This window comes from Gopherus flavomarginatus, chromosome 4, assembly GCF_025201925.1.
Source record: "Gopherus flavomarginatus isolate rGopFla2 chromosome 4, rGopFla2.mat.asm, whole genome shotgun sequence".
Taxonomy (NCBI): domain Eukaryota; kingdom Metazoa; phylum Chordata; order Testudines; family Testudinidae; genus Gopherus; species Gopherus flavomarginatus.
In genome coordinates this window covers 210,972,696-210,990,645 of record NC_066620.1, presented here as the reverse complement: position 1 = coordinate 210,990,645, position 17,950 = coordinate 210,972,696, and the positions used below count along the sequence as shown (strand labels likewise).

General features: G+C 46.7%; 1 protein-coding gene across 13 annotated transcripts in view; it reads left to right on the top strand.

The window, feature by feature from the left end:
• EXTL3 (exostosin like glycosyltransferase 3) overlaps positions 1 to 17,950 on the top strand; it is a 196,404-nt gene that overhangs the window by 34,013 nt on the left and 144,441 nt on the right. For 7 of the 13 annotated variants that reach the window (XM_050948794.1, XM_050948780.1, XM_050948793.1 and 4 more), the window contains exon 1: positions 3,395 to 3,624. The exons of the other annotated variants lie outside the window; for them this stretch is intronic. The gene's annotated coding sequence lies outside the window, so the exon portion shown is untranslated. Of the gene's footprint in view, positions 1 to 3,394; positions 3,625 to 17,950 lie in introns of those variants that run through there. 13 annotated transcript variants of the gene reach the window in all.

The following is a 17,950-nucleotide window of genomic DNA, read 5'->3' as shown; positions in this document are numbered from 1 at the left end:
GAGGAGAATTCCAAAAGCATGGTAACTATGGAAGAATTGCTGTACCAGATCATTCAGAGGACTATGCTATAATCCTTGGTTTTGGACAGTTATGAACTAAACAGATTAGAGGGGAAATTTCTTCTTCCTCCAGCCAGTGGGTGGCCTCTGCTTTGAAGCATGTATCACTTATACTTGATAAAAAGTATCCTACATTCCTACAAAGGTGTAATCCTCTTTTGGAAGCTTACTTTGAACCTCTTGTATTCTTTAACTATTTGAAAAAGTTTCAAATACTGCATACAAGTTTTGCAAAGTGTATTCAAAATTTTACATGCTGTACAGTCACTGAACAACCCCTTTTTTAAAAAACAGTCAGTATATTAGAAATGCTGTGGTGGATATGGTTATGAATAGGGTAAAGGTGGTGGAAAAGAGTGAGCACAGACAAAGGGGTGTGTATGTGCCCAAGAGAGGATGTGTGGGTGTGTTCATTAGCCCGGGTGACATCTTGTCTAGGAGGTAACATGTAATGCTGTCATCATCTGTTGTCTTCTTTCTGGAAAACATGGTGATGCGCAATTTCCGAGAAATTTTAAACCTGCAATACATCTTCTGTCCCTTCCTCTGTGCAGCATGCTCCCCATTTGTAAGAATGAACTTCACCCACATAACCAATAGAGAGACTTCCACCTAGTGTAGTTGTTTACACCGGTGGAAAGTGAGTGTAAAACAGTACCGCTGGCATGAATGGAGAATTTGATTTGGTTGCATTTTACCACCATTTTGCACACATGTAAATGACTATAAAAGTGCAAGGCAGTGGAAGATTGGGCCTGCCCTCTTCAGATTATACATTTTCAATTAATAACTTCTGTGTCATGTTGTGAAGACTCTAGGATTTCCACTGTGTTATGGTTAGAAATTTATTAACTGCAGTTGTCAGCCTGCACCTTTGGAAGAGGTAAAACCGTAATCCTGTACTATATGCTCAAGCATCCCTTATCTGACCAAATCTGTCAATGTATGTATTCTGGGGTGAGAGATTTGATTCCAATGGGTGTGAGCCTTTCAAGAGACACCAAAGCTATATTATATAATATGCAATTAGTATTTAAATACATGAGGCCAGTAAAAAACAAAGTACTGAATCTCTGTACAGACTGACATAATCTACTTTACAAACCCTTCTTGCTTAAAAGGTAGATTCAATTTTTAGTCTTTTTTTCCCCCAACATTCTGTCTCTTAATCCCCAACCCCTGTGCTCTGTTCTGATCCCCTGAAGGATTGCCACATTTCCTAAAATTTGCACGATTATCCTGATTTAAACACCCTGCTGTTGTTAAACATGACTGGTCCTTATTTACAATGTCTGCGAAGGTATGTTTAGCATCATGTTAACATTACTCCTTCTGGTTGAAGTTTGTCACAACCTAGTTTTTAGTGAAGATGAGTTAACTGGTGTGCTTTAGATCTTGCAGGTAGGGTTGCAGACAGTTCAAGGCTGTTGAAGTGTTTTTCATGATTCGACAAGATCATCCTTCATGGGATACTGCAGAATAGGGTTACCTTCCCAGAAGTCTGGAATGCCATTCATGGTGTAGACCAGTGATGGCACACGACCATCATTTTTTAAAGTGTTACAGAAGTGCACGGTGACTGAATGACTTGGGTTAGAAATCTCAGAATGGATCCTTGTTGGTTAGGAACTGCTCTTTCACCAGCTCGACCCATTGTGAGTGAGTGGCCCGTGATTGATTTTTTTTTTCTGCGGGTCCATGGCTGGTGACAGAAAAAAGGTTTCCCACCCCAGAGTCTGCACCCCCTGCCGGAGCCCTCACCCCCCCCTGTGCCCCAACCTCCTGCCCCAGCCCTGATCCCCCTCCTGCCCTCTGAACCCCCCAGTCCCAGCCTGGAGCACCCTCCCGCACTCCAAACTCCTCATCCTCAGTTCCACCTCCAGCCAGAGACCTCACACTGCCTCTGCTCCTCAACACCTTGCCCCAGCCTTGAGCCCCCTCCCACATCCTGAACCCCAAATTTCTAGCCCAACCCCTGAACCTGGACCCCCAGCCCAGAGCCCATACCTCCTCCCACACCCCAACCCCCTTCCTCAGCCCGGAGCCCCCTCCCATACTCCAAACCCCTTGGCTGCACCCCCCAGCCCAGAGCCCCCTCCTGCACCCCAAACCCTTCATCCCTAGCTCCACCCCAGAACCCACATCCCCAGCCAAAGCCCTGACCCCCTCCCACACCACAGCCTCCTGAACCAGCCTGGTGAAAATGAGGGAGGGAGTGAGGGTGGGGAGAGCAAGCAACAGAGGGGGGGGGGATGGAGTGAGCGGGGGCAGGGCCTCGGGGAAGGGGGAGCATGAGCATGGGCATGGGCATGGCCTCATAAGTGGGGTATGGGGTCTTGGAGGAGGGGTGGGGCAAGGGTGTTCAGTTTTGTGTAGAAATTTGGCAACCTGGCTATGCAGTAATTATGACGTTGGTGCTTTAGGTCAATGTTTGAAAGGTAAGATTGGGGGGTGGAGGGGAGGTTGTCTGTCTGACCATAACCCACCAGTGTGTGTTAAGCAGCCTGGTCTGTGCCAGATCCACAGAGTAAATCTGTTTATAACCCTGTTACAGAGTCTGGCTCTCCAGCTCAGACTATATCCATTTGTGATTTTTAGCTCTGGAGGTCCTTGGTTCAATCCCCAGCATCAGTCAAGATGGCAGCTGGCGAATAATAGCATGGACATAATTAGGGGATACTAATACAACCCACTGAGGAACCTGGATGTGTGGGGTCATTGTACATTCCCTGCTATTGGGTGGGAAGCTCTTGTTTATAGAGCCCTGGGAAAATTAACTTTTCTGGGGCCTTTAGTCCAGTCATCTTCTATGAATTGGGCTGGCAGTGGGACAGCCGCCCCCCCCATAGAAAATGCAGGGGTGGTTGATCAGGGCAGGGGAGGGTACAAAGCCCCCCAGCCTGGGTCCTGAGGACCCCAAGGGTGAGCCCTGGGGTGGGCAATTGGGGGGAGCAGGGCTGGTGATGAGGGGGGTGGGGCACTGGGGTAGGAGGGGACAGGGTCACGAGGGGTTAGGATCGCTGGGGTCGGGGGCGAGGAGGAGTGGGGCAGCAACTGGCTTTGAGTTGGGTGGGAAGGGAGGCGCCACCCACTGCGCCTGCGCAAGGAGTGGGGCAGCGGCTGTTGCTCCTCTTCCCATCCCTCCCCTTCCACAAGGGGCTGAGGAACGTTTTCAGAACTTCGACAATTTTCGTCAGTTTCCGGAATAGACGGGCGTCACCTTCTGCTACTCCTTCGGTATTTTCCGTCAAAGCTTCGGCTACTTCCGTACGGCCTCGGCTAGTGTCGGGCTTTTCCGTCCACACTTCGGTAATTTCCGCTCCTTGATCGGAAATGGCCGAAGACGTGCGTGATCCTGCGGTTTAGGGGAGGGGGAGGACACCGGCCGGCTTCTTGGAACAAACCAACTGTGCCTGGACCGGAGGGGGGGAGCAGGATCGAACGGACGGAGGAGAAGTAGGCAGCAGCAGCTGCGGCTCCCCCCCTCCTTGCCCCGCCCGAGGACGGCGGCGGGGTGAAGGCCGGGGCGGCGCCTCCCTCAGGAGGGCTGAGAAGGTGCAGGAGGTAGGAAGGATCGTACCATGTACCGGGGAGGGGGAGGCATGGGGTGAAAGCGACTCCGTCCTATTAGCCTCGGATAGGAGCAGATGGGGATGGGGGGAGCCTGAGGGGCCAATGGGGGGCAGCTTGGCGGTGGGTTGTCCTCCGCCGTCGAGTGGTACAGTCCTGGGGGTGGGGGCGTCGTTCGAGGGCGGGGCAGCGCCAGGGCCCCGCTGGGACTTGGGGGGGCGATAGGGGCGGGGCAAGGACTCTTGAGTGGGGGTGCACCGGGGTTCAGGGCCAGGGGCTCTGATGGGGGAGGGACACGTGTGGGGGGCGTATGTGTTGGGGTCAGGGACCCTTACAGGGGAAGGGCATGTGTGGATTTGTGTGTGGGGGAGGGGGGTCAGGGACTTTGAAGGGAGTGGGGGGGTAGGGGACCTTGAAGGTGTGTGTGTGTGTATGGGGGGAAGGGGGTCATGGACCCTGATGAGGGGGGTGCATGTTGGTGGTGGTGGGTGGGTGATCAGGGTTAGGGAGCCTGATGGATGGGGATGTGTATTGGGGTGTGTGTGGATCAGGGTCAGTAACCACTGACTGGGGGGCATGTGTATGTGTGTGGCGGTGGGGGAGGGAGGAGTTCAGGCCCTCATGGGTAAGAGCTGTAGTCAGGGCCGGCTTTAGGAAGTGTGGGGTCCAATTCCAACATTTTCAGCGGGGCCCTGGCAGGGATGACTTAAAAAAAAAAAAGTGGAAAAAAAAGTCTTTCATTTCTTTCATGTATTATTTACTTTCCATAACTATATAAATAAAATTATATATTATGTACATTGCATCATATATGCTGTTGATTGGTTATTAATGACTGCCGTTTCACATGTGTGGGTCCCAGCTGCTCCCTGCCCCCCTCAATGAGGCAGGTGTGCAGGGTTACTGCCCTGGGAACTGCAGGGCACAAGTGGACATGGGGCTGGCTGGAGGCAGGGCAGGGGCTGACTGGAGGTAGGGTCTGGCTGCAGACGGGGCAAGGGGTGCGGGGCTGGTTGGAGATAGGAGGTGTGTGGGGCAGGCTGGCTTCAGGCAGGGCCGTGGGGGGATGCAGCAGGGGTTGGCAGGGCTGGAGACAGAGGAGTGTGAGACTGGCTGGCTTCAGGCAGGGGGGTGCAACAGGGGTTGGCTGGAGACAGGGCAGGGTGTGCAGGGCTGGTGCGGGCAGCGGTGTATGTGGGGCTGGCTGGCTTTGGGCAGGGCCACAGGGGTGCGTGGCAGGAGTTGACTGGAGACACGGCAGGGGGTTTGACAGGGACTGGCTGCAGGCAGGGGGTGCAGAGCTGGCTGCAGGCAGGGGGAGCAGGGCTGGTGTGGGCAAGGCAAGGGGTGCAGCAGAGACAGCTGGAGCCCCAGCCCTTTAAATAGCCCCCAAGCTCCCTGCTATCGCAGGGCTTTGGGGGCTATTTGAAGGGCCTCGGGCTCCCCAGCTTCTACCCCGCCCCGGACCTTCTAAATAGCTGCGGGAGCCCTGGGGAATGCATGGGGGTGGTGGGGCTCTGATGGCTATTTAAAGGACCGGGGTGGCAGAGGCGGCTGGAGCCCTGGCCGTTTAAATAGCCCCCGGAGCCCCTCACTACCCCAGGGCTCTGGAGGCTATTTAAAGGCCCGGAGCTCCAGCCAGGAGAGTGGGGCCATAGGGCTTGCCGCGCTCCGGCCGGGGCTCCAGCCGGGAGAGCGGGGCTTGCCGCGCTCCGGCCGGGGCTCCAGCCGGGAGAGCAGAGCCTCGGGGCTTGCCGCGCTCCGGCCGGGGCTCCAGCCAGGAGAGCGGGGCTTGCCGTGCTCCGGCCGAGAGTCCAGCCAGAGCCACAGGGCTTGCCGCGCTCCCGCCTGCGCTTCGCTCAAGGGAGTGGGACCATGGAAGACCCCTGAGCAGATCGCAGCCAGGGACTTGGGGTAAGTTTTAAAAAAATAAAAAATGTCTACGGCGCGGGGCCAGATTCCTGGGAATTGGGCGAATCGGCCTAAAGCCGGCCCTTGGTGTAGTAGTACCAAGGACCTTCGTATGTGGAAGGAGAGGCACTACTGGGCCTGGGGAACCCAGTAGGGATGGGAGTCCTGCATCAGAACTAGTTGGCGAGTCCTGCTGTGGAAGCGTTGGGGGCTCTGCCAGCACTCAGGTTCCGATGGGTCTGGGGTTGAGGAGGTGGATGGACCAGGACTGTGATGCATTTCAGGCCTTCTGTGTTTTATGTCTCCAAGTAGACCCATCTCCCTGTGTGCTGAACTCAGTTATGCAGTGCACTGGTTTCTGTTGGATGGCTCTCAAGTTCCTAGCCTTTGATCCTTCAACTAGTGCATCCAGCTTTTGTGACTGGTACTCATAGGCATCTCCCGGTATTTTTATAGATTTATTTTTAAATAAAAAAATGTGCCTATAAGAAGACAGGAACATAGGTATTGCCAGACTAGTTCAGACCTGAGATTTGTGTAGTTCAATATCCTGTCTAACGGAGGCCAGTGCCAGCTGTTGCAGAGGAAAGCATTGTTAACCTCTAGTGGGTATATGTGGGATAATCTGCCCCCAGCATTAGGTTATATCCTGATCTCTAATAGAGATTGGTTTAAGACCTAAAACATGAGATTTAATATTCCTTCCAGAGTTTTGTAAGCAATAACGTTTATAACTTTAGATAGTCATATTCTTGTTATCCATCTAATTGTCCAACATCTCGCTGAAAGTTGCTAAATTCTTTCTCGTCTACTTTCTGTTTCAGTAAGTTTTACAGTCCAATAACCTGTTATGAAAAAGTATTTCCTTTTATTGGTATTGAATGTCCTCTTGTTCTTGTGTTATGAGACTGGAAGCTCAAAAGCTCCTGATCTATCTTCTCTAGGCCGTTTGTTATTTTATATGCTTTTTAGCATATTCTATCATAAGAACATAAGAACGGCGGTACTGGGTCAGACCAAAGGTCTGTCTAGCCCAGTATTCTGTCTATCGACAGTGGCCAATGCCAGGTGTCCCAGAGGGAATGAACCTAACAGGTAATGATCAAGTGATCTCTCTCCTGCCATCCCTCTCCTGTCTAAAGTACCTAATCCCAGTCGTTTCAGTTTCTCTTCATAGGCGAATTTGTCCATCCCCCTAACCCTTCTCTCTATACAAGGGATTTAGGAGATTGTATACTTCATATTATAACATAATACCACCAGTAGTCTTCACTTAATCCATGAATTTTAGTGGTGCAGTGCTCGTGTGTTGCTGCTGGCTAGTTACTCTGGCCCTAACCAACCATGGCAACTCAGATGCCTGCATAGTTGAATAATAGGGGTTGGAAACTGGCTACTTCCTCAAGGTCTCGGTTGGGGAAATCGGTACTATTGGGGGAACTGCTAGCCAAGGTATGTCATCATGGAACACCGAGACCAGGCCAAACAGCTGAGGAGCAAAACCGTACCGTCCAGAACTGCTTGTTTCTCTAAAATTATGATTAGAAACAACAAGAAGTGTCTTGTTTTTGTGTATGATAAAATTCAAAGGCCTGATTAGTGCTCTCTGATTCTTTTAAACACTGTCTGGTACAGTATGTACTTACATATCTCAGTAAGTATCTCTGCTCTAAAATTTCCTTTTTGGGTAAATCTAGAAACTGTGTGTGTGTCTCTCTCTATATATAAAGAGATCTAAATAACTTGCTATCCTGCATTGCTGTTGCTCTCCCATTTAAAAAAAAATAAATCTATTTTAAGGACCTGATCTTGCAAACCTGTACACACATATGGAAAAGGGTGTTTGTGTAAGCATTTACAGGACTGGGGCCTGAGACAGAATCATCACCAATATATTTTGATTGGTTTGTGGATTTGTGTTGCAAGTCTCTTTAAGACGGTCAGGTGCTCAGTGCAGGGGCCGTGGTTTCTATACACTGTCACTGTTTACCCAATAATGAATAATCATAGACTGTTTTCCCTGTTGGGTATTCTTACTATTGTGATACGCAAAGGCACAAAAATGTGGGATGTTGTATTTAGAAAGTATTTGTGAGTGGGAGTAGTGGTTAATTTATCTTGGTATTAAATCTGCTGGAGGAGGAAATTTAGAGTGCCCCTCTTTTTTTTAACACTGATACAGAGTTTGACAGTCCCATCACTGCATGCAGCTTTTATCAGTATTCAGTTAAGGCTCTGCTGTTTCTCTCCTCTTCCGTTCTTCACGCCAACAGCTAGAGTTTACATCAGTTCAGCTCAGTGTTAGAGAGCCTGGAACTGGGGTAATTGACTGCCTTGAGTTCAGCAGAGAGCAGCCAAATTCTTCTGGCAGCTGAACTATTGTGCAAGATAGTCCTTGATTTGAACTTCTCAATATCTCATTGCAAAAGAGATGTTCAAAATGATTTTCTGAAACAGCCTAACTTTGGGAGAGGGAGAATGTTAACAATTTGATGTTTTGCATGTGGGAGTTTGTGTCATAGAGGTAGAGTGAAAGAACCAAGTGCACAAGCTAAAGAAAACAGAATGATCTGTTCAGTTGTCGTGACCCACAGGGCTCATTCTCACAACAAAAAATAAAATGGAATGGGAGTTTTTGAGCTACTGAAATGGGGTGGGGAAGGAGGGTGTTTGCTGTTGCTCGGATTCTTTTAAGTATGGCTCTCCAGGACAGTGAAGACAGTGAATTGTATCTTGGGCAAGAAGGCCTTTGCTTGGCAAGCTCGAGGGGCAGCAGCAGGGTGGGTGGAAATGTAGTTCAGGGACCATGCTGCCTCCCACCCCAACCTGACCCTTTCAAGCTTGGAACCAGTGATATCATTGGACTCTGCATTTCACAAGTTTGAGCCTTTTACTCTTTGCTAATTGGCTGTTTGTCCCTTTCCCAGATGCTCACTGCTGCCAGTCTCATTCTGTTCTGTGTAGATTCTTATACCATGGATATCGTTATACTGTTTGAGCCCTGTCTGCTTGCTCTTGGTGCCCACCACGATCTTTCTGCAGTCCCTTACTCTTAGGAACTCAGTGTGCTCATGCCATTCCCCCTTTCCCTACTGCTGCCACCAGTTAACAAACAAAACATGTAACTAACAAACAAGTGCTAATTATCAATGTGATAGTTTGTTTTTTATCTATCTGTCGGTCCCTCAACTTTGATCCTTCCTATGCCTGTTTAGATTGTAACCTGTTTGGGGCAGGGACTGGCTTTTTTCCAGTAAGAACATAGGAAAGACCATACTGGGTCAGACCAAAGGTCCATCTAGCCCAGTATCCTGTCTTCTGACAGTGGCCAATGCCAGGTGCTTCAGAGGGAATGAACGGAACAGATTATCATCAAGTGATCCTTCCCCTGTCGCCCATTCCCAGCTTCTAGCAAACAGAGGCTAGGGACACCATCCCTGCCCATCCTGGGTAATAGCCATTGGTGGACCTATCCAATGGCTCGGTAATAGCCATTGGTGGACCTTGTTATAGTCTTGGCCTTCACAACATCCTCTGGCAAAGAGTTCCACAGGCTGACTGCGTTGTATGAAGAAATACTTCCTTTTGCTTGTTTTAAACCTGCTGCCTATTAATTTCATTTGGTGATCCCTAGTTCTTGTGTTGTGAAGAAAAGTAAATGTTATTTACTCCTCCTCATATCAGCCATGATTTTATAGACCTCTATCATCTCCCCCCTTAAGCATCTCTTTTTTCCAAGCTGAAAAGTATGTCTTATTACTCTCTCCTCATACAGCAGCTGTTCCATACCCCTTATCATTTTTGTTGCCCTTTTCTGAACCTTTTCCAATTCCAATAGATCTTTTTTGAGATGGAGCTACCAGATCTGCACGCTGTAGTCAAGATGTGGGCATACCATGGATTTATATGGAGGCAATATGATATTTTCTATCTTATTATCTATCCCTTTCCTAATGATTCCCAACATTGTTTGCTTTTTTGACTGCTGCTACACATTGAGTGGATGTTTTCAGAGAGCTATCCACAATGACTCCAAGGTCACTTGATCATTGCCTGTTAGGTCCACTCCCTCTGGGGCACCTGGCATTGGCCACTGTCGGTAGAGAGGATACTGGGCTAGATGGACCTTTGGTCTGACCCAGTATGGCCGTTCTTATGCTCTTATGATCTCTTTCTTGAGTGGTAACAACTAATTTAGACCCCACCATTTTATATGTATCGTTGGGATAGTTCATTACTTTGCATTTATTAACATTTGAATTTCATCTGCCATTTTGTTGCCCCCTCACCCAGTTTTGTAAGATCCCTTTGTAACTCTTTGCAGTCTGCTTTGGACTTAACTAGTATGAGTGGTTTTGTATCATCTGCAAAATTTGGCACCTCACTGTTCACCCTTTTTTCCAGATTATTTACAAATATGTTGAATAGTACTGGTCGCAGTACTGACCCCTGGGCGACACCACTATTTACCTCTCTCCATTCTGAAAACTGATCATTTATTCCTACCCTTTGTTTTCTATCTTTTAACCAGTAACTGATACGGTAGAAGACATGCCTTCTTATCCTATGACAGCTTACTTTGCTTAAGAGCCTGGTGAGGGACCTTGCCAAAGACTTTCTGAAAATCTAAGTATACTGTATCCACTGGATCACCCTTGTCCACATGCTTGTTGACCCCTCAAAGAATTCTAGTAGATGTGTTTGGACAGATTCTTAAAGGATGGGGTGCTGATCCTGACTGGAGTCTTTGGATGGTACTGTGATGTAAATGAATTGTAGGCCAGCTGCATGTAATTTGCTTTCTGAGTATATTTTACAGTTGCTTATTTCACTAGGAAAGCAAAATACATGCATGCACACACGAAGGCCTTTCTAAATGTTGAAGAGCACAAAGTGTTTAGTTGTGATTTTATAGTGCTGTTTCGTGGTGGTTGCCATGATTGTGTTTGGCTTTTGCAGCTCAGCTTCACGCTGCTGCTTGTCACACCAGTGAGTCAGATGTCTGGAGAACAGGTGCAAAGCCATTGAGTTCTGGGGTTTGTTAGGATGAGTAAGAGCAGCACCATGTACAGCTCTGCTGCTTACAGATAATCAATCCCCAATCTGCGTAGGCATAAAAAGCGCTGAGTGCTGGCTGAGCAGGTAGATAGATCTTATTTCACAGCAGACACAGTGCCAGTTGTGAAGTGCAAATTGAAATCACATTTTTGATAAATCATTGCTATTGGTTAATTGAAGTCTGTTATCAGCCAGAGAGGTTTAGTGGCCTGACTGGTCTACTGCAAATGGATTTTGTAAAATTGAGATATTGGAATTCATAGGACATTCCCCACAAAATTACAGCAATTTGAAAGCAAGTCAAATATTAGGCTTAAACTACTCACTATCCCTTCAACATTTTTAGAGGTAAATCCAACACTTATTTGAGAAGGAAGTTTAAAATATCCAGTATTTATGCAACACCTACATGGAATGTGTTGTGCTCCCTCTGCTGGCTTTTGCAGCTAACTGTAGATAACCCGCAATCCCAATTCTCAGAGTTGTATTGATGTGATCAGTGAGTCCACAAAGTGAAATTGACCTCTCTCTCTTATTGGTTAAAGCTGAGTGAAACACCGTGTTTCCCTGCCCCTTATAACTGTCAAGAAAGCAGCATTGCTAGTCAGTTGTGGCCCTTTGGTCTTCCATGGAACAATTATATTTCATAAAAAGTACAGAGAGTTTTTATTCTGAACTGTCTGTTTCACATATGTCCCCAGAATCCTTCCTGGTGGTTTTGGACTTGGATATGCTAGCAGTACAGGTAGCCTGCAGTTCATTTCAATGCATGTATTGTTTGGGCTACCACACGGGGTCGATCTAAGATACACCATTTCAGCTATGTGAATAGCGTAGCTGAAGTCGATGTACTTAGATCTACTTACTGCGGTGTCTTTACTGGGGTAAGTCGACAGCTGACACTCTCCCATTGACTCCGCTTGTGCTCCTCACTCTGGTGGAGTACCAGAGTTGACAGGAGAGCACTCAGCGGTCGATTTATCACATCTGTACGAGATGCGATAAATTGACCCCCTGCTGTATCGATCACTTCCCACGGATCCGGCAAGTAGTGTAGACAAGCCTCTCAGGTGCTTGCTCTGACCTGATACTGTAGGACAGACTCTCTTCTCATTGTGTATTTGCCTGTCTATATGCTCTGTCAGTTGATTTATGCCATTTGGAAGTTGTGTTCTTCTCAAACATATGCCAATAAAATCATCATCTATTAATCAATTTTCTGGAAAGTTATCTCGGCCAAAATGTCCAAAAGTGTGCTCTAAACTTGGGTGCCCAATTTGCGAGACCTGGGCCTGATTTTGAGAAGTGTTGAGCATCCACAAGTCACAGTCAGATTGGTGAAAGATACAGGTTTGGTATTGTGCTTTGCGGACTGGAGCCCTCTGTTTTAGTGCAGAATAAAAACAGTATGAGTAATGGCAACTCTAGCTTCCATCACACTTTCTCATTCATATGTCCCAGTTATGAACTGGAAGGCACACACCCATGCATTGGAAGTACAATCGATGGAATGAAACAGAGCACAAGAGAGGCTTTTGGTGTATATTACTCTTGGGGGAATTCTGTGGCAAAAAATCTATGTGCAGTATTTTAAAATTCTGCATATTTTACTTGTCAAAATAATACAGTATACTCACTCCAGTTTCAATTATTTTGGTAACTGATTTCAAAATACCTGTCAACAAGTATGTCAACAATACAGACAGCAGCAAAAAAGATTCCCCCAGGAGAGAGTGTGTTCAGGGAACCGCTACAACAACCCAGTTTCAGTTGGGGGGTGCCAGAGGGGGCTGTGTGGGGCCCCCAGGGTCCAGACACCCATACTCCCATCCCCCCAGAGCCCAGCTGTGGGGTACTCCCCAGCCCAGACCAAAGTATCCTCCTTCCCTACAGAACCCAGCTGTGGGGCACTCCCCTCCCTACAAAGCCCAGTCGTGGGGCTCCCCCATCACCACAGAGCACAGCTGTGGGGCAGCATGCAGCCCAAACATCAGCACCCCCAGATCTTTTCCTCCCCACAATTTCTTTACTGTCCCGCCAGGGGGCATGGTATGATGTGACCTTGCCCTTACTCATCCTTTCACAGAGCTGGCTGGGTCTCCCAGGCCCTCTCCTCTCCCTGGGAGAATGAGGATCAAAGACCATGCAGCCTTGAGCCCAGCCAGGCTGGGTGCTCCACTCACTTTGAGCTGCAGAGTCCAGCGGCCCCTTTTTACCCTTCTCTCTTTTGTTGACCTTGCAGATACTGTGGGATAGGGTGGGGAATGACCTTTGGGCCTGGTAGAATTGCAGAGCTATTGCCTGTGGGTATTTAATTATTATCTGTACTTATTTGGTGGGAGCTGCTGTTGGGCATCTCTGCTGTCTTACCTATTGAGTGCAATATGCACTAAGAGGGTGTGGAGTGTAAACTGCTGACTAGCAGGTGAACTCTGGAAAATGTTAGCTAACGCAAGAAAACAAACCTTATAGCCTAAAACTGCTAAGACAGCCAGTAAACTGATGGTGCTTGAGAGCTAAGAGCCCTCCTTAAAGCATATAAAGAGTTGTTAATGTCAAAGCGCTGATGTTTTCGTGTCCATTTGCCGAAAGTAGGTGTGACAGGCATGGCGATTTCCTGCAGTATTCTTGGAAAACCGTGTTAAAGTATCTTTGGAGTCCATTGTATTAAATGCAAAGATTATGTATTATTGTGAGCCTGGGTGGTCAAAGGACTGTACTGAACAATGTTGCAGACAAGAATGGTCTCTTGGGACAATATGTGTAAAGTGGATTTCCTGAGGAATCTGTGTGAGGAGGTGACTGCAAACTCCCCACCCCTGGTTATGCAAAACCCAGCCTTTTGAAGCTACACTCTGAGGAGGGGACCATTGTCTGCTGATTTTCTGTTTGGGTAATCTGAAGATCAAAGGCACAACATGTAATAAAGGAAAGACTTGGGGTGCTAGTTATGATCTTTGGCTATTATGAACTTATCACCACAGAAAAACCCTTAGATGGGGTATGAAAGACTGACTCCTATTGGAGTCCTTGTTGGAGTTGGGATGATCTCTGGTAAGCTTACTAGTGTGTGTGTAGGTTCTTTTATCACTGTTAATATGTTTTCTCTGTAATGCTTTGGCCTTAAGAATAAATGTGCTTGCTTATAAAGAGCTATGTGGTAACTTATAACTGCTGGTAATTACAGCTGTGTATAGCTTTCAAAGAGAATGCAAAGTGCAGACACCGGCCTGGTTGGGCATTCAGAGCATAAGCAGGGAACTGTGCAGCTTGGAAAAACCCTGGTGAGGACAGGAAGGAGAGACTTGTCTCTCTGCCCAGGAGAGGTGATGATTGAGAAACCTGGAGTGGGACTATGGAGGGGCAATACTTGTGCGGTTGTCTTGAACTACGACAGTAGGCGCTTACCACTCTCTCTAGGCTGATATAGACGTAATTGACAGGTAAGAACATACTCTGACCAGTTTCTGCAAAAAATGTAACACCGGTTTGAACACTGATTTATTCATGGTTCCCACTTTGAGGAATAGGGCAGCCAGCAGCATGGTGCAGTGCAGTAGACTGAGAAGGCTGACTCCCAGAATGCGGTAATGTGCTATAGTGAACTGGGCCGACATTATTTTCCAATATTAATGAAGATAGTGGTCCCCTGTGCAACCATGGAAAAAGCCATCTATTATTTAGGACAAGTAGTTATTTCTTTCCATAGGCACCTCTTCTGGCAAGCCTTGGGAGCTTGTAAATTCATCTCTCCCTCACAACTTGTGTATCTGAATCTTAATGCAGGGATTGAGGACAATCCAGCTATCGGAAAACCAGCCAGAGAGAATGGCAACTTTCCAGTGCAAATAATTACAGGGGTAGCTGACAATTGGCTTTTCATAAACCTTCTCCCAATAGTTCCCAACAGTTCATCAAGAAACAACAAAAAACTTGGAGGAAAATAAGAATGGTCTGCCAGGTGATGCAGAAAAGAAATCGTAGTTTATCAAATAGGACCAGTGATGTAATATAATGGATGTTGATGAGGAACAAACTAGGGAACAGTGTGTAGGAATGTTGTCTACTGGTTAAGGTGGGCGCTAGGATTTGACATGCTCAAATACTATTTCAGTCTGTCTCTGGCATTCTGTGTAACCTTTGGCAAGATTGTCTGAAAATTCTGCTTCTGACGAATGTGTAAAGAGGGTATCATGCCAAATCAGACGTTAAGAATTATAACATTCAAAAATCAGTTGGAGAACACTTCAATCTCCCTGGTCACTCGATTACAGACCTAAAAGTCTCAATATTACAAGAAAAAAAGTAAAAAATAGACTTCAATGAGAGACTGCAGAATTGGAATTAATTTGCAAGCTGGACACCATTAAATTAGGTTTGACTAAAGACTGGGAGTGGATGGGTCATTACACAGAGTAAAACTATTTCCCCATGTTTATTTTTCCCACTACTGCTCCTCACACCTTCTTGTCAACTGCTGGAAATGGGCCATTTTGATTACCACTATAAAAAGTATTTTTTCTCTTCTGCTGGTAATAGCTCACCTTAACTGATCACTCTCGTTATAGCGTGTATGGTAACACCCATTGTTTCATGTTTTCTATATATATATATATATATATATATATATATATATATCTTCCTACTGTATGTTCCACTGCATGCATCCGATGAAGTGGATTTTAGCCCATGAAAGCTTATGCTCAAATAAATTTGTTAGTCTCTACAGTGGCACAAGTACTCCTGTTCTTTTTACCTTACAGGAGAGCTTGGAGATTAGTCAATGTTTGTAAAGTGCTTTCAGATCCTTGGATGACATGCTAAGTTTGCATGTATATTATTTCTAATAATTTTCAAGTTATTACACACCACACACACACACACACACACACACACACACACACACACACACACACACACACACACACACACACACAATTTCAGAGACACTGCACACTCTAATTGTTTCCTCTGTTGCACTTGGATGCTTATTACTTGGCTCTGTATTTTTAGTTAGTGGCAGTGAGGTACAGTACCAAGTCCCTGGGTGGAGGTGTTTGGAAGGGGCATCTGTGTTTAGAATTACAATCTAGTTGGAGGCGATGGGTAGCTGAAAGCTTTTCACTGAAGGCTCAAACTTTTACGCTGTTCAGGCACAGTAGCAAACTCTCTAGCCCTCCCCTGGATATTAACTGTACCTTACCTCATGGATGATCTTGGTTAGGAAAGTCCTATTTTTAATCCTATTGTCTAATTTCTCCTTCCCTATGACATAGTAAAGATTTTTGTGATGGATGTGTAATAACCTTAGTCCCAGATTTGGACCTTAGCGTCCAAAATATGGGGGTTAGCATGAAAACCTCCAAGCTTAGTTACCAGCTTGGACCTGGTACCTGCTGCCACCACCCAAAAAATTAGAGTGTTTTGGGGCACTCTGGTCCCCCTGAAAACCTTTCCTGGGGACCCCAAGACCCAAATCCCTTGAGTCTCACAACAAAGGGAAATAATCCTTTTTCCCTTCCCCCCTCCAGGTGCTCCTGGAGAGATACACAGACACAAGTTCTGTGAATCCAAACAGAGTGAATCTCCCTCTCTGTTCCCAATCCTGGAAACAAAAAGTACTTTCCTATTCCCCCAGAGGGAATGCAAAGTCAGGCTAGCAATCCAACACACAAATCTCCCCTTGATTTCTTCCTCCCACCAATTCCCTGGTGAGTACAGACTCAATTTCCCTGAAGTAAAGAAAAACTCCAACAGGTCTTAAAAGAAAGCTTTATATAAAAAGAAAGAAAAATAAGTACAAATGTTCTCTCTGTATTAGATGATACAACACAGGGTCAATTGCTTAAAAGAATATTGAATAAACAGCCTTATTCCAAAAGAATACAAATCAAAGCACTCCAGCACTTATATTCATGCAAATACCAAAGAAAAGAAACCATATAACTTACTAGCTGATCTCTTTGTCCTTACACTTAGAAACAGAAGACTAGAAAGTAGAACTACTTCTCCAAAGCTCAGAGAAAGCAGGCAGGCAGAAAACAAAAGACAAAAGACTCAGACACTCAATTCCCTCCACCCAAAGTTGAAAAAATCCAGTTTCCTGATTGGTCCTCTGGTCAGGTGCTTCAGGTGAAAGAGACATTAACCCTTAGCTATCTGTTTATGACACGCCCCCCAAATTGCAGACAGTGGGGAAGCTCACTGGCGGCGATTTCCTTCTAGAACTTGAAAATAAACAGATTAATACAACACATACACCTTTACATATACTCCTAAGTATATAACTAACAGACTTCTACATTTTAAGAACACTTTTTAACTACTGAATTCTGGGAAACTCTCACGGGAGAGTGCATCAGCAACTTTATTAGAAGCTCCTGTGATGTGTTGAATTTCAAAATCAAAATCTTGGAGAGCTAAACTCCAACGAAGAAGTTTCTTGTTGTTCCCCTTGGCAGTATGAAGCCACTTTAGTGCAGCATGGTCAGTTTGTAGTTGGAACCGCCGTCCCCAAACATATGGGCGTAGCTTTTCCAGGGCGTACACAATGGCATAGCATTCCTTTTCACTGACTGACCAGTGACTTTCCCTCTCAGACAGTTTCTTGCTGAGAAACACGACAGGATGGAAGTTGTGATCTGTTGCTTCCTGCATGAGCACTGCTCCTATACCACGCTCAGATGCATCTGTGGTTACTAGGAATGGCTTGTCAAAATCCGGGGCCCTGAGCACAGGGTCCGACATGAGCCTTAAGTTGGGTAAAGGCCTTTTGACACTCATCAGTCCACTTAACTGCATTTGGCTGGGTCTTTTTGGTCAGGTCGGTCAGTGGGGCAGCGATTTGGCTGTAGTGTGGTACAAATCGCCTGTAGTATCCGGCCAAGCCTAAGAAGGATTGGACCTGTTTCTTTGACCTTGGGACAGGCCACTTTTGGATAGCATCCACCTTGGCCTGTAGGGGGTTTATGGTTCCTCGACCCACCTGGTGCCCCAGGTAAGTCACTCTGTTTTGGCCTATTTGACACTTTTTGGCCTTAACAGTTAGTCCTGCCTGCCTGATGCGCTCAAAGACCTTTTCCAGGTGTAGTAGGTGTTCGGGCCAGGAGTCTGAAAAAATGGCCACATCATCGAGGTAGGCAACTGCAAATTCTCCCAGTCCAGCTAGTAGACCATCTACCAGCCTCTGGAAGGTGGCGGGTGCATTTCGAAGGCCGAAAGGAAGGACATGGAATTCATACACCCCCGCATGGGTGACAAATGCTGACCTCTCCTTGGCAGGTTCATCTAGTGGTACTTGCCAGTACCCCTTGGTTAAGTCTATTGTAGAGATGAACTGGGCACGTCCCAA